This window comes from Mandrillus leucophaeus, unplaced genomic scaffold (assembly GCF_000951045.1).
Source record: "Mandrillus leucophaeus isolate KB7577 unplaced genomic scaffold, Mleu.le_1.0 Scaffold254, whole genome shotgun sequence".
Taxonomy (NCBI): domain Eukaryota; kingdom Metazoa; phylum Chordata; class Mammalia; order Primates; family Cercopithecidae; genus Mandrillus; species Mandrillus leucophaeus.
The window spans coordinates 1,057,253-1,073,792 of record NW_012102632.1 but is presented as its reverse complement, the minus strand read 5'-3'; the positions used below and the strand labels follow the sequence as shown (position 1 = coordinate 1,073,792).

Sequence of the window (16,540 nt, the reverse complement as noted above, 5' to 3'; positions counted from 1 at the left end):
AAATCTCAGGCACAGGAATCCCTTCCTTATCAGAAGGGCTCTCAACATGGTCCTGAACATTGATACAGGTAACTATGCAGGAGCAGAAGCAAGCTCACTTTCCAAGCCTGGGCTTGCAGTAAGTGATTGACGAGCCTGCTTAAGAGGAAGTTGGGAACACCTTGAAAAGATAGGGGATAGTAACAGGACAGAATCAGAATTCAGAAAGGTCTTGGAAAACTGAGCATTGGGTTGAAATAAACCACATGTAGCATAAGAAAGAAAAACTGTGTTTGAGCAATCATAGTTGCAATTATTTGAATACTTTGCCTTTATGTTCCCACATAAGGAAATTCATCTCAAGTTAATAATAAAAAATGTGGAGAGTTTTGCACAAAAACGTTAATTGCTATGTTGTTAAGAATAATAAAAAATTGGAAGCAATCAAAATGTCAACAGTATGGGAATGATTAAGTAGCTTATAGTACATTTTGTTCATAGATTTTTCACTTGCACATTAAAATGAGTGTTTATTATGAAATATAGCACTTAGTAGAAAAGTGCACGCTACATAAATGTGCAAGCTTATTGAATTATGATAAAATTAACAGCCAAATTACCATCACTCACACCAAAAAGTATAGCATTATCATTACATTAGTTCCCTTCATGTGCTTCTTCCACACCAAAAACCTCTTCTTAACCCCTAAAGTAATTATTATCTTGGCTTTAATGATAATCGTTTTTTAAAAAATGTTTGTAATAGTTTTACCACCTAACTATGTATCTCTGCGCTATAGCTTTGCCTTTTAAACTTTATGTAAATGGAATTGTTGTGTTTGTCTTTTTTTACTCAACATGATTTAAACTGTATGTTTAACATTTGAAAAAATGTCAAACTATTTTTCAAAATGACAGTACCATTTTACATTCCCACCAGCAATGTGTTATGGTTCCAATTTCTCCACATTCTTGCCAACATCTGTTATTATCCATCTTTTTTATTATAGTCATGCTGGTAGGTGTGGTAGGTGTGAAGTGGTATCTGAGGGTTGTTTTTTGTTTTTGATTTTCTTATTCCTAATGATTAGTGATGTTGAGTATATTTCATGTGCTTGTTGGCCATTTGTATATCTTCTTCAGAGAAAAGTTTACTTAAATTCTTTGTCTACTTTTTAAATGGGTTGCTTGTCTTTCTATTGTCGGGTTGTAAGAGTTCTTTATATATTCTAAATATTAGTCCTTTATATACGATTTACAAATATTGAAATTTTCTCCACTGGATTGTCTTGGTAGTTTTGTCAAAAATTGATCTACCATAAATGTTAGGGTACATTTTTGTGTTCTCAATTCTATTCCACTGATCTGTATATTTATTTTAAAGCCAGCGGCACAGTTTTGTTTATTGTACCTTTGTAATAAGTTTTGAAATATGGAAGTATTAGTTTTCCAAATTTGTTCTTTTAAGATTGTTTTGACTCTTCTGGGTCCCTTGAATTTTTATATGAGTTTTATATTAAGCTTGTCAATTTTGGGGGAAAAAAAGGCAGCTGGCATCCTGATAGAAATTGCGTTAGGTCTGTAGATCAATTTGTGGAGTTTTACCATCTCAACAATATTGTCTTTGAATCCATAAAAATGGGATAAATCCCATTTGGATAAGCCCTTTTATATATTGCTAGATTCAATTTGCAAGTATTTTGTTGTAGAAGATTTTTGCATTGGTATACATGGGGGTATTGATCTATAATTTTCTCTTCTTGTGATATCTGTCTAGAGTAATTTGGGCCTCAGAAAATGAGAAGTGTTCCTTTTTCTTCTATTTTTTGGAAGAGCTTGAGAAGGATTGATGTCAATTCTTCTTTAACTTTTGTTAGCAATCACTGAACAAGCATCTGGTCTTTTCTTTATGGGAATTTTCTTTTTTCTTTTTCTGTTTGTTTTTTTTTTAAGCAATATCCCTGTCATGGCACTTTGTGGGAATTTTTAATATTACTAATTCAATCTCTTTGCTTGTATTAAGTTTATTAACATTTTCTATTTATTTTTGAGTCAATATTGGAAGTTTTATCTTTCTGGAAATGTGTCAATTTCTTCTAAATGATCTAATTTGTTGTTACATAATTTTTCGTAGTATTTTCTTATAATCTTTTTGTTTCTATAAGATATGTAGTAATGTCCACTCTTTTTTCCTGATTTTAGTATTTTGAGTCTTCTTTCTTTTATTCTTGCTCAGTCTAGTTATAGGATAGTCAGTTTTCCTAATCTTTTCCAAAAACTAGTTTTGGTTTTATTGATTTTCTCTATTGTTTTTGTATTTTTAATTTCATTTATATCCATCATAATGTTTCTTATTTCTTTTCTTCTGCTAGTGAAGTATTTAATTCATTTACATGTAATTTAATTACCAATAAGGTATGATTTACATCTTCCATTTTTCTGTTTTCTATATTTCTTCTGAGTTTTTTCTTTTGGTTGTTGCTCTTGTTGTGCCTCTATTCTTCTGTTACTGCCTTCTTTTGTGTTGACTAGAGATATTCTAGTGTCCCATTTTAATTCACTTGTTTTTTTTTTTTTACTATATATTGTTTAAAATTTTTTTTTTTAGTAGTTGCCCTGAGGAATTATAATTAATATCTAAACTTGTAAAAATTTAGTTTAGATTATTACCAACTGAATTTTAATAGTATATTCAACTTTGCTCCTACACAGCTCTATTCTTTCCCACTCTTATGCTATTATTGCCATAAAATTACATTTTAATATATTATATGCCCATAAACACAAATTTATTATTTATTTATGCGGTTATCACTTAAGTTAGGGAGAAAAAAAGAAGTGTTACAACCAAAAATATATTTGTGCAGTATATTATATTTACCTATGTAGTTACCTCTACTGATGTTATCTATTGCTTCATAGTATTTCCTTATAGTTTTTAAGTTACTGCCAAGTAGTGTCCTTTTATTTCGTCCAGAAGAGCCTCCTTTAGTTTTTCTTGTGGAGAAGGTTTGCTAATGACCAGTTGTGTCAGCTTTTGTTTATCTGGGAATTTATTAATTTCTGTAAACTTTTAAAGATTAGTTTTGCTGGATATAAAATTTTGGGTTGCCAGACTCTTTTTTTCTTTCAGCACTTTAAATATATCATCTTACTGCTTTCTAGCCTCTGTGATTGCTAATGAGAAACTGGCTGTTAATCATATTGAGAATAACTTATGCATAAGTAGCTTCTCTCTGCTTTCAAAAATCTCTTCATCTTTGATTTTTGACAGTTTGATTATGATATACATTGGTATGGATCACATAGAGTGTATCCTATTGGAGTATGTTGAGCTCCTTTCATGTCTAAATAAATGGTTTTTTTAAAATTAAATTTGTTAATTTTTGGCCATTAAAAAAAAATATTCTTTCTGCCCATTTCTCATTCTCCTCTCCTTCTAGAATTCCATTATGCATATGTTGGCACAATTAATGATGTCCCATAGATCTCTGAGGCTCTGGTTTTTTTCTTTTTTCTTTCTGTCTCTTAAATTGGCTAATCTTAATTGATCTATCTTCAAGTTTGCTAATTCTTTCTTCTGCTTACTCAAATACATTGTTGAGTACCCATAGTAATTTTTTCGTTTCAGTTATTGTACTTTTCAACTCCAGAATTTATATTTGGTTTTTAAAAATCATTTCTATTTATTGATATTATGTAGTTGGTGAGACATTATTCTCATTGTTTCCTTTATTTCTTTAGATATAGTTTTCTCTAGTATTTTTTTCTGGTTGTTTTAATTCATAGCCTTTATTATTTTGCATAGTTTTTAGTTTCAGACAAAAGTTGAGTGGAAAGTACATATAGTTCACATATATAACTTCACATGCTTCCCCAGCTTTACCTATTATTAATGTCTTGTATTAGTGTGGTACATTTGTTACAATTGGTGAGGTAATATTGATACATTATTAATAACAAAAGTTCATGGTTTACATTAGGGTTTACTCTTTTTGTTGGACATGTATCCACAATTATAGTCTCCTGCAGAATAGTTTCACTGTCTGAAAATTCCCCTCTGCTGCACTGATTCATTTCTCCCTTTCCCCAAACTTCTGACAACAACTGATCTTTTTACTGACTCTATAGTTTTGCCTTTTCCAGAATGTCGTATAGTTGGAATCATACAATATGTAGTGTTTACAGGTTGGCTTCTTTCACTTAGCAATATATACTTAAGATTCCCTCATGAGTTATCATAGATTGATAGCTCATTTGTTTTTGTTACTGAATAATATTTCATTGTAGGAATATGCCACAGTTTTGTGTTTTTAAAACCCATTCACCTATTCTTGGTTGCTTCCAAGTTTTGTAAATTATGAATAAAGCTGCTGTAAACATTTGTGTGCAAGTTCTGTGTGAACATAGAATTTCAACTTCTTTGGGTCAATACAAAAGAACACAATTTCTGGATTATATGGTAAGAGTATGTTTAGTTTTGTGAGTAACTGCCAATCTGTCTTCCAAAGTGGCTGTGTCATTTTGCATTCCCACTAGCAATGAATTTTCCTATTGCTCCACATCCTCATCAGTATTTGCTGTTGACAGTGTTCTGGATTTTGGTCGTTCTGATAGGTATGTAGTGATAATTCATTGTTGCTTTAATTTATAATTCTCTAATGACATGTGATGTTGAACATCTTTTCATATGCCTATTTGTCACATGTATTTCTTCTTCAATGAAGTTTGAAATTAAAACCTCATTGCCTAGTTTTAAATTAGATAGTTATTATCTTATTGTTGAGTTTTAAGAGATTTTGCATATTTTGGATGCCAATTACATATCAGATATATATTTTGCAATTACTTTTCCAGTCTATGGCTTGTCTTTTTATTTTGTTAACAGTGTCAGTGTCACAGAGCAAAAGTTTTTAGTTTTAGTAGAGTCTAACAACAATTTTTTTCTTTCACTGGTCATACATTTGGTGTCCTCTAGTTTTTGAACATATTAAAAACAATTGACTTAAAGTCTTTGTTTAGTAAGTCCAACATCTTGGCTGCCTCAGGAATAATTTGTATTGACTGTTTTTCTTCTATGTGTGGCTCATACTTTCTTGTTTCTTTGCATGTCTCATCATTTTTTGTTGTTGAAACTGGAAATTTGTGATAATTTAAAGTGGCTACTCTAGAAAATAGATTCTCCCTCTCTTTAGGGTTTGTTGTCATTGCTCTTTGTTATTGTTGTTTTTGTTGCTGCTTGTGTTCTTAGTGACTTACCTAAACTAACTCTGTACCATACGTATTCTTTGCCATGTATGACCCTTGAAGTTTCTGGTTGGTTAGTTTAGTGATCAGGTATTGATTGGACAGAGATTTCACTAAAATCCTGGAACCAGAATGTCTCCCTGTCTTTGACAAGGACTCTGACTCTGTGTGCATGTCAGGACATGCCTTTGATATACATCCATTTCCTTTATCACTCTGTCTTAGCATTCTCTCCCTACTTATGCAGAGCCTCATGGTCAGCCAGGTGAGACAGCTTAAGGCCTTCTTAGTTTTTTCCCTACACATGTGTGTGACCTTCTAGATTCCTATGAATATTTCGAATTTTTCAAAGCCTCTGAAAAACATCTAACTCCCCAGGTTTTTCTTTCAAAGTTTTTGGTCAACTTGTTTGGACCAATTGTTATTGCCATAGTAATGGCGAAAAATCGCTGTTGATTATTTTTTCTTTTTGACAAATACCCCTGGGCAAAAGCCTGTTCACACTGGGTAATCTCCGAGTCTAGTCAATTAAAGACAAGCCTTGTGTGTACGGTCTTCTAGGGAACTAATGGACAAGTCAAACAGTGACAAGTCAAACAAGTCGAACAGTGACAGTTCTCTGTGAGTGAGGCTTTGAAAGAGCTCCAACCCTGTTTGGCACCTTTAATGGCGTTGTATTGTGGCTGTTGATTTTTCAGGGTACCATGGAGTTGAGAAGAAGGTAATGGAAATAAGGCAAGTTAAAATGTCACAACACCCATTCTTCTTACCATTTTTTTTTCTTGAATAAACAATCCCTTTGTTTCAAGCTTTAGATTAATTTATAGGGTTTTATAAAAGTTAGTTTTGGCTATTTTTGCCAATGTTCTCAGTGATTTTATGGAGAGGATTTTCAGAGGTTCTCAGTTCACCATTCCATTTGTGTCTTAATATGGTTTTAAGAGTCATCGATGTTATTGGTTGGTAGCAATCTCAATATTCTCGGCCAATGAATGATCCTCCTTTATGTGGGAACCTTCCCCTATCCTGCAACTAAGCACCTAGTTATGCACAAAAATTCATCCTGTCTGACCAATCATATTAATTGAATCCATGCAGACAGTGAATGAGGTAGTGGGTGTCCTATCCAGGTAATTCCCAATTCATAACCTTAATAACACTGACAATGTTGTATGGCTCCTTAAAAAACTGGCACAAACAATACCATGTTCATATTGCTTCATCATAAAGGTAATGGTACATGTTACTGAGACTGTATCTGAGCATGGGATTACTTGGGAACTTCCCAGTTTTCTCCTAAATTCTAGATCGTATGAGCTGATGAAGCAGTTTCATCATGCTGATCATTCAATACTCACTGCAAGCCACCTGACTGCCATAAAAAGAGAAATAATATGGGTGTTAGAGGTACCTTTGCCCCTATTCTTCAATCTTTGATAATATGTACCCAGCCCTTCTCTTCTGTAGGAATTCTGTAATGAGAGCTTAAGTCCCTGGGGAAGCTGGTGAACAATCTAGTTTTGGGACATCTAGCTTTTCTTAGGATTCATGTCAATGGATTATACACTGGTGTCTGCCACTTGCAAGCCCCTTTGAACCCTAATGTCCTAATTTGTAAAACTTGGAGAGTAAAACCCATCACATGGCTTGTAGTGAAGATTAAGTGGGTAATATTTGTAAAAGATGTGAAAGCTATTCTAACATAAGGGCTTAAAATGATGACCTAAAAATCCGTAAATCTGGGTCCCAAGACAATATTGCTGCCAGAAGTCACCAACTTCTACCATGCCTGGTGCATACCTCACAACATTCTGATTTAATTGGCCCTGGATGTGTCCTGAGAATCTGGGATTTTTGAACAGCTCCCCAGGTGATTCTATCATGTAGTTAGGGTAGCTTTACCCTGTTAAGAATAGTTAAAAGAGAAGAAAACTTCAAAATGATAGCTTTCAGATCTCTGTTTATCTCCATGGCTGCAATAGACAGCTTGGGTTTTGCTTCCAGAAGGCTTAAAAAAAGAAACAAAAATCAGTGAATGTGTGAAAATGGTTCTTGAAATAACTCTTAGAGATGCTTGAATCAACGCAAGGGAGAACATAGATGAAAAGACCAGCATGATCCTTTCACTGTTCTGGATTTTCTCTGCTGAAAACTAAATCACCATCTAACCTAGATAAAGCTTTTTTTTTTTTTTTCCTTTAATTCCTTTTTGGGGTTATATTTCCTATAGCAATTTCTCTCACTGTTGTTAAATACATCAGCAATAACAAACGTGTGAACATGTTTCACTAATGCAAAAGAGGAGTATATTTGTGGCGATTACTGAAGACAATATATGTCCTACACATGGACGATGCAGCCACCTGTACTTCCCCTGTCCCCCAATGAATCTAAGATATTTCTTTATTCCCTTCTCCCTTTGACTCCCTCTGATTCATCTCTGCAGTGTCCTGACCTAACAGTGTAACCTTATAACTGGTAAAGCGAATTTCAGACTAGACAATTCTTCCTCATTATTTTCTTTCTTTCTATTCAGAAAAAAAATATGGAAGCCATGAAGCTTGGGTTCAAACTATTCAAGGATGGATGGATGGATTCCACCTAGGATAATCTCATTCTAAAAATTAAAAAACCCATATACATTTTTCCCCACACCTGTTGTCAGTAAATGGAGGAGAAATTAAGTGTCTTCTCCAACACTTGGATATAAACTAGTGAAAGCTACACATACCAATTATAATTAGGTATCTGAGGCATCAAGTCTGAGGGATTGCCTGTGACCATATAATTGGAATTTGGGATACACCACAACTCTAATCAGGTTAATTCTAGAATAATCTCAAGGAGGGAGGGCTTGAAAATGATTGTATTTAATTTAAAGGTTCATAAATACCACATTTTTATTTTCAAGTCTGTTTCTTAGAGAATTAAAATCATCTGCTTTGTCCCATTCAGTTCCCTTTTTTGAATTGTTTTTTGCCTGATAGTGTAGTTGGCCTTATCTTTTATTTTGCTGTATTTAATTTTTGATTTATACTTGCTTGTAATAGCTTTCCCGATTGATTTATTTCAAAATTTCTATACTTTAAAAAAATCCTTTTAAAAGAAGTGAAAATTAGTAATTTCTTTTTTTTTTTTTTAACTTTGCTTCCAACCTCCCTATATTCTCCCTCATCCTGCTCCCTGCTCCTTCGCACTCAAAAATACCTGGGGGTATGACTGGAGTTGCATTAAATTGATAGATTTATCTTTTTAAAAGAACAAAAATATTGCTGAGGTCAAGCATGTACCAGCCTTCACTGCTAAAGACAGGGGGCATGGTGGTTTTTCACACCTTATATTTACACCATTGCCCCAGGTTATGGGGATGACTGAACACCAACACCAGACAGATGAGGTTGACAGTGAGTTATTAATCACCCATACTCGCAGCACAGGGGGCCGGGGGAAGGCGCCACAGGCAACTGAGGACCACATAGGTGATTGGCTTAGGAAGAGGGTGAACAAGCAGGGGCTGCAGGAGGCAGGGGCTACAGGAGGCAGGGGCTGCAGGAGGTAGGCTTTTTAGTATCAGGAGAGCCTAGTGCTCTCTGGTTCCCGGGGGAGGATGTGATTGCTTTGTTGAAAATTCCGCAGGCTGTCAGGGAACCAAAACCTGCCTCTCAGGTATAAGCAGGAACTGCGCCTGGTCCTCCTAAAAAGGAGGGCTGTTTGGCTAGGTGACCTTATCTATGGGAGCAAAATGGGGAGGAGAACTTGTTGTGAGGCCACTTGAGGCTCTCCCAGTTTTCCCCAGGTGTGAAGGCAGTACATAATATTGGACCTTAATTTTGAGCTGTGTACACTGACGCTGGTCATTTGCATCTTTTTCACAAAATTCCCTAATGCTGCAGTTTCTTTGTCCTTGTTGCAGAAGCCTCATACAAGTGCACATGGAAGCTATGTGCTGCACTGGACACCAGGTGCAGGCTTTGCTCAACGCTCCAGTGCTGGTTAATGCCCCCGTGGAATTCTGAATGTGACTCCAAGCCAAGTTATAGACTTAAAGGAGTACAGCATATGGAAATGAGACCGTAGTCTCATTTGTCTTAGATACTCTCATTGTATGGGAAGAATGTAGTTTGACCCATCCCTCATTTTCCTTTCCCAGAAAAATGACTCAGGGAAGACATGGGCAAGAATCTGATCTTTTTACCCTACTGCTTTCTACTCGAAAGTAAAAAGGAAGAGGACTCTGTTTCTTCTTCCTGCCTCTTCTACATTATAGTGGGTATCTTTAAAAGTATAAAATCAGACCAATTAGGTTAATAAAATTTACAAATTTTAAATTTTAGAAAATTATATCTCATGACAAACCCAGGCTTTTCAAAACCTTTATATTGTTAAAGACTCAAAAATCCTATTCTGAATCCTATTCTGTAAACTGCATATTTATTCCTCCTCCTTCTTTGTGCCACAATTCCAAACCACCACAGGAGAAAAGGAGGAAGTCACGTAAAAGGAAACACAACAGGGATAAGCATATTAACACATTTAAATATTGATATGTATAATATACTCGTATGTATGAGCAGAAATTCCAAAAGAATATAGACCAAATTGTTAACAGTGCTTGTATCTGTGGAAAAGAAACAGAAGGGGATGGAGGAACATTCATTTTTAACTGTATCTAGCATTATGTTATCTGGATATTTTAAAAACAGTGCTCACTTCTTCTATGTAAATAATCATCTAAAATATAAACATTTAGCTTGAATTTTTATCATGTTCTTTGATTTCTGTCTTGAATCCATCCTTGCTCCTTCCTTTGGTTCATGACTATAGTTTTATGGTTTCCTTTGATTTGCCTTTGGTTCACGGTATTTATTTTTATTGCTCCTGTTCAGTGATTACGTGCTTTGAATTCTGTAAGTGATTGAAGTGGAATCACATTATTTGGGTATTTAACTTAGGCAAATTCAACTATGAGTCTGGAAAGAGAGAGCGAGAGAGAATGAATTCTTTTATTTTCTTACTTGCCTTCCTAAGAACTTTTCCTTAATCCCCCAAAAGCAAAGAAAGCTATCATGTGAAACATACAAAACAATGAAATTTAAAAATCACGTTTTTGGCTGGGCGCAGTGGCTCATGCTTGTAATCCCAACACTTTGGGAGGCTGAGGCAGGTGAATCATGAGGTTAGGAGTTTGAGTCCAGCCTGGCCAACACAGCAAACCCCGTCTCTACCACAAATACAAAAATTAGCTGGGTGTGGTGACAGGTGCCTGTAATCCTAGCTACTCGAGAGACTGAGGCAGGAGAATCGCTTGAACCCAGGAGACGGAGGTTGCAGTAAGCCGAGATCGCACCATTGCACTCCAGCCTGGGTGACAGAGCTAGACTCCGTCTCAAAAAAAAAAAAAAAAAAAAAAATCACGTTTTTGAACTTTAGGTACTTAAGTTGTGGTAATTTAAGCTGACTTACTATTTTTTTTCCAGGGCAAATTTAACTATACACTTTTCCTTTTTTAACCTTTTGCACTGATTTCAGATGCTCACTGCAGCATCTGAGGCAATTTCTTATTATCCTGAAGGCTTCAAAAGCCCTTTTAAAAACCTGTTTCTCTCATTTTTCAAGCCAAGGCTGAGATGTAATCTTTCCTACCTCATGTATGTGAGGCACACATTTAGAAAACAAAGGAATGACGGGGCTGGATTCAGAGGGCCTGGCAGAAGATGTATTGGACCTTTGCATATCCGCCTCTGTGTGTCTGGACAAAGGTGCTCCTTTTTCAAGGGAACATGAGACACACGGTCTTCACTAAGGCTCCCCAGTGTCCTCAGGAAAATAGTAATTGTGCTGACCTGTCTGCCCCGCTAACATCACCTATTTACTTCAGATCTAGCATGAAAATATTGTATTATAGTTTACTACATAGATTCATGCCTCAGCCTTTTTGAGAGCAGAGAGTTAATATTTTATGTATTATCTTTAAATTCAATTCCAAACAGTGCTTTGAATGTTAGGGGACTGGAAGAATATTTCTGGATAAGGGAGTTATATACTGAATAAATGAGGAAGTAAATTAATGACAGGAAGCGAATGACACTCTTTTATCAAGTCTAAGTTGCAAATATTTTCACATTCTGAATTCTTGGAAATCAGGATGCATTTCAGAATCAATGACATGTCATAGTTTATTTAGAAATTTTTCTTATTTCTTAATGGCCTATAAAACAATGATGCAACTTATAATTGAAGACATCTTAGATTTGGTAAAATACTACACACTTTGGTGTGTGATAATCATTCTTAAATTAGTTCTTTTAGATAAATATCACGTTTAACATGGGCATGTATCCCATTTTCGTCTCAAATAAGCAGCTAATTACAAGCATATTCACTCAGCGAAGAACTGATTTTCAATTTAGACCTGCATTTCTGAAAGTTGTAGATTTTCTCTTGTGTGGGATTACAGCATTCTCTTTTTTCTAAAATAATTTTTTTTTTCTGTTTTTAAAATTAATACATTTTTGTTGCTCAAAACAAGACTAAGAACAAAACAAAAAAGTCTAAAGTTGGAAACACAAGCCTCACCATTTTATCTTCTTCCAGATACCTATGTGTATATGTATTATGCATGTCTGATATTTAAAAAATAAGATTATATTGTGCATGCTATTGTGCCATACAGAGGTATATAGTGTATTGTTTTTATAATAGTAAAAATAGCAATGAGCTGTTATCCATCAATAGAGTGATCACATCAATTATGATACAGTGGAAACTAAGGGGGCCATTAAGAGTGATGACTTAGAGCAGCATTGAGCACATGATAATGTTTCAGGCATTACACTAAGTGATTTATATGTATCACTTCTTTCAATTCTTAGAGCAATTTTATTTTATTTCCATTTTTTGGATGGGGACCTGGACCCTTTCTTCTGTATCAGTAATTCTCAGTGAGGGTGATTGGCAAAAAGTAACCTGGGATGTGAATTGTACTTATTTATCCGAGGCAGAGCAGGGAGCAAGGAGGCCAGAGAAGTGCTACAAAGAAGAATCAGACCTCACAAGATGAGGGAGGTTGTTTTTCTCAAAACAAAGAGATGAAAATGTACGCATAAGGAAGGTTACAACTGGCAAATAGAAATTAATTACGTGAATGCTGAGTTCCTTTTATGTTGCAGTTAAAAACAAACATCTCTTCTACCTTCTTCTTAATTATCTGATTATTTGAGTTCAAAATTTGAAGGCAGACAAACCTGAGTTCAAACCCAAGCTTGGCTTGCTGTTCATTTCCTTGGGACCTCGGCAAAGTCATACCAATTTGTAATTTTGCATTTATGAATTGAAGATGTGTTTCCTGGGTGATACTAAAAGGGCGACATGATTTCTCATCCAGTGTCCAGTTCAATGCCCATCCCAAAATGGTTCCTCTAATACTGATTTTTAATTAAAAAATTTCCAAAGCATACACATATTCATAGCAGCATTGTTCACAGGATCCAAAAGGTAGAAGCAACCCAAGTGTTCAGAGATGACTGAACTGAGAAAGAAAATATTATATAGACAGATGATGGAATATTACTCAGTCATGAAAAGGAAGGACATTCTGACCCAGGCTACACCATAAATACCTTGAGTACACTATGCTAAGTGCAATAAGCCAGGCACAGAAGACAAATACTGTATGATTTCACTTACACGAGGTACCTAGAGTAGTCAAATTCATAGAGACAGAAAGTGGAATGGCGGTTGCCAGATGCTTGGGAGAGGGAGGAATAGGGAATTATTTAATGGATGTGAAGTTTCAGTTTTGCAAGATGGAAAGAATTCTGGAGATTGGTTACACAACAATGTAAATGTATTTAACTGTACGAACTATACACTTAAAATGGTTAAGATGGTCAATTTTTTGTTATGTGTATTTTACCACAATTAAAAGGAAAAAATTACAAAACAGTTGAGACTTATTATATACCTTAAAAAACTATTTTATTGTGTGTATGTTAATGAGATAAACCATAGTAGGTACATCTCTCTTTTTTTTCTTTTTTGCCTTTTATGCATCACAAATTGAAAAAGGCATGATGTCTCCCACTACTATTGTGGCTTTATCAATTTCTATTTATATTCCTAGTATTTTATGTTATATAGTTCAACACCATTTTATTTTGTCCGTAGAGGTGTATAACTGTCTTCTCTTTGTTGTGTTTGTATCTTTGACACTGCCACCTGTCAAATGTTTTTGTGCTTGCCTGCTATATCTTTGCCTGCTGTTTTCCTTTTATTTCTATGGTTTGGCTTTAACATACCTTTTAAAAAATATATAGGTCAAATTTGTTTTCTTGCCCACACAGAGAGTTTTGTCATCTGATAGTTTTCATACTTACATGTGTATTTTCAGAATTGATGTGTTTTGTCCTTTTTAATACTTACTGGTTTAGATGCTTAATTACTCTTTTGTCTCTGCCCTCTTGCTAATGGGTTAGGTTATTTTTTCTTTCAACACTTTAATGATTTTGAAAAATTGCATCTCATGTTTATTTTCTAAGTGGTTACTAAAACATAGCCATTATTCCATTAGGGGTTGTGAACTGCTGAAATTCTTTATTAGTTAAAATAATTCTATAAAGGAAATTTTCTCTTATCAAGTATTTGTTCTGAGGCAAAGTTTGTATAACAAAGGATGAATGCTTGTATCTTTCCCTGACTCACCCATTTTCATAATAATGAGTTAGTTCCCTAGCAGCCTCCAAAGATGAACAAGACCTTTTTAAGAGTCTCATGATCTACTGACTGAGTTAGCCTGGCCCAATACCTTTCTAAAGTGTTATTATGAACAGATGGATTTAAATCTATTTGGTGTCTTTCAGTCTATTGCAGTTATTATTTATATGTTGCTCAAATTTTCCCATCTTTGGTAAGAGGCACTTCAAATTGGCTTCTGAGGTTTTCTAATATGATCTTGTTTTCTGGGATTGTTTGGAGAGTGGCAGATAAGATGTTGAAGAGATAGGAAGAGGGGAAAGATCATTGTGTCATGGCTAATTGTTTTGATATCATCCTGAGGGCAATGGGAAGCCACAGAAGAGATTTAAGCAAGGGTTGATTTGCAGAAGAACCAGAGTGGAATTGTAGATGGATTTTGCAGAAATCCACCACCAAAATAGAGTCTAGGACACATTATCAGATCCCACAAACCTGTGCAGTTTGGACAAAGAATACATTTTTATTAACTTTCTAAGTATCTCCTAACAAAATGGAAACTTGAAAGGTGCACAAGTTCTTTTACCAACCGTTATCTAGGGCAGTGCCACTCAAAGTGGGGTCTGTGAACCAGAGTGTCTCTGTGAACTACATGTCACTGATGTGCCCTGTGATAAATTTAGAAATTGCGAGTGTTAGAACTTTTATAGAATCTGACACAATGAATAATTTTATGTCTATTTCAACTAAAATTTTTTAAAGGTTTATTTCATATTTTTAAATTTCATTTTTCTAATAATTTACTTTTGTTATATTTTTTCAAAATAATTGGTCAGTGATTAATGAGGGGGGAAATTCTGCTTTCTTCTACAGACTTTGAGAAGCACTGGTGTAGAAGACATTCTAATATCTCCTGACTGCACCAAATTGGGAGCCTATAGTTAATTGTGTAGTTAATTGTATTCCAAAATATTCATTTGGAAGTCATTTGGTAAGAAATTCACATATAAAAAAAGGTTATGCTAGCAAATAACAGATGAAATGCAAAAGCAATTATCTTTGCAGCATAGCATGCATTTATAGTCATTGTTAAGTAATTCTGTGTCTTAGATTACAAACTTGAAATTGCAGAAGAGCAAAATGCCACATATGTGATGCCCGGATAGTATCCGTTCCACAAACACAATTCAACCTGCTCGTTTTTATACACACACATGGAAAATGTATTCCACTAGCATAAATTATGTATACAGATGAAAATGTGTATTCACTCTTCTTAATAGCCCTTATAAATCTGACACACCCCTGCCTGAAATATTTCCAAGAAATGCATGTGGTAGAAAACATAATTAATCGGGGTCCATTTTTGTCAACCTCCAGGAATCAGGGCAAATCCAAGTCATTGATTTTGCTGCATTTGAAAGGCTGTTGTTTGGTATGTCAGCCTTGTTAGTATAGTTGAAAGTACCTATTAACAGGCTAGAAGCTTGGCTGGCTCTAGAAAAAAAATTAGAAGATTTAGTAGTGCTGGTATAGAGTTGTCAGACTGCCTGTGATGAAAAAACTCACTTTGGGGAACCGCCATTTAAGTTTGTCCCAATTTCTCCTCTGAAAATATGTTCAACAACACACAGATGGTGAAGACTCAGGGAAAAGTGTGCCCATGACACATTCTGATTTCCTTATCCACCAGAGAAAGAAAATGCACTGGAGAGATTTTACTCTCCAAAAAGTTAAATTTCATATAATTATTTGAAGACTATATATATTAATGGAATTAAATAGGGTAATTTTTCCAAAGTTTACAGGATACTGTAGTGTTCTTGGGCAAAACATACCACATCACTCCTTCAGCAGGAGATGAAGTCTCTTATCTTCATAGAGAGCTCAGAAAGCATCTATTAGAAGGACACTGGATCCACTGGTCTAAGCCATATGCTATCCTCTATTTAGAAAGACTACATGATAAATCAATGTACACACTCATTATATCATGATAAAAACTCAGTGAAGTGGCTTTGTCATGCATAAGTCAAACCACCAATTGCATGATTCTTTTCCCTTTTCAATCACCTATTATATGATGATAGTACTGCCTGTTCCACATGCATTGTCTCATTAAATTACACAATGACCTAGAGTTTCAAACTGGATCCTTTCTGTAACAAATATCAGATACTCAACTGGCTTACAAAATAAGGAATTTTATTGGTTTTCTTATTAGGAATCCTGAGGTCGACTGGGTTTTAGGATTGGTATGAACAAACTTCCACTTACCTCTGTCTAGCACTTCTTGTCTTTAACTAAAGGTTGAGTTTCCTCATTGTCTCAAGACAGCTATTAAAATGCATAAGGTGCCTTGACTTCTTTAAGCAGACACAGAAGGATGACCCTCTCATCCCTTTCAAGAATGAGGAATTTTCCTAAAATATTGTTGGCTAGAATTGAATTACTCACTCCATTTTTGAGCAAATAATTGGAGAAAGGGATGGAGTGACTATAAAAATGTCTTTGAAAAGAATAATTTTAAAATGCTTTCTGGGTTCAAAGATTACATTAAATAAATACAGTTTATGATAAGAAACACACAGACACATATTCATACACATATCAACCAAAGAAT

At 34.8% G+C, this 16,540-nt stretch overlaps 1 long non-coding RNA gene across 1 annotated transcript in view; it reads left to right on the top strand.

Moving 5' to 3' along the window:
- Nucleotides 1-14,961, top strand: part of LOC105542237 — a 114,529-nt gene extending 99,568 nt beyond the window's left edge. The window contains exon 7 of the long non-coding RNA XR_001006438.1: nucleotides 14,791-14,961. This is a non-coding gene — a long non-coding RNA (uncharacterized LOC105542237). The remainder of the gene's footprint in view (nucleotides 1-14,790) is intronic.
- Nucleotides 14,962-16,540: the final 1,579 nt, after the last annotated feature.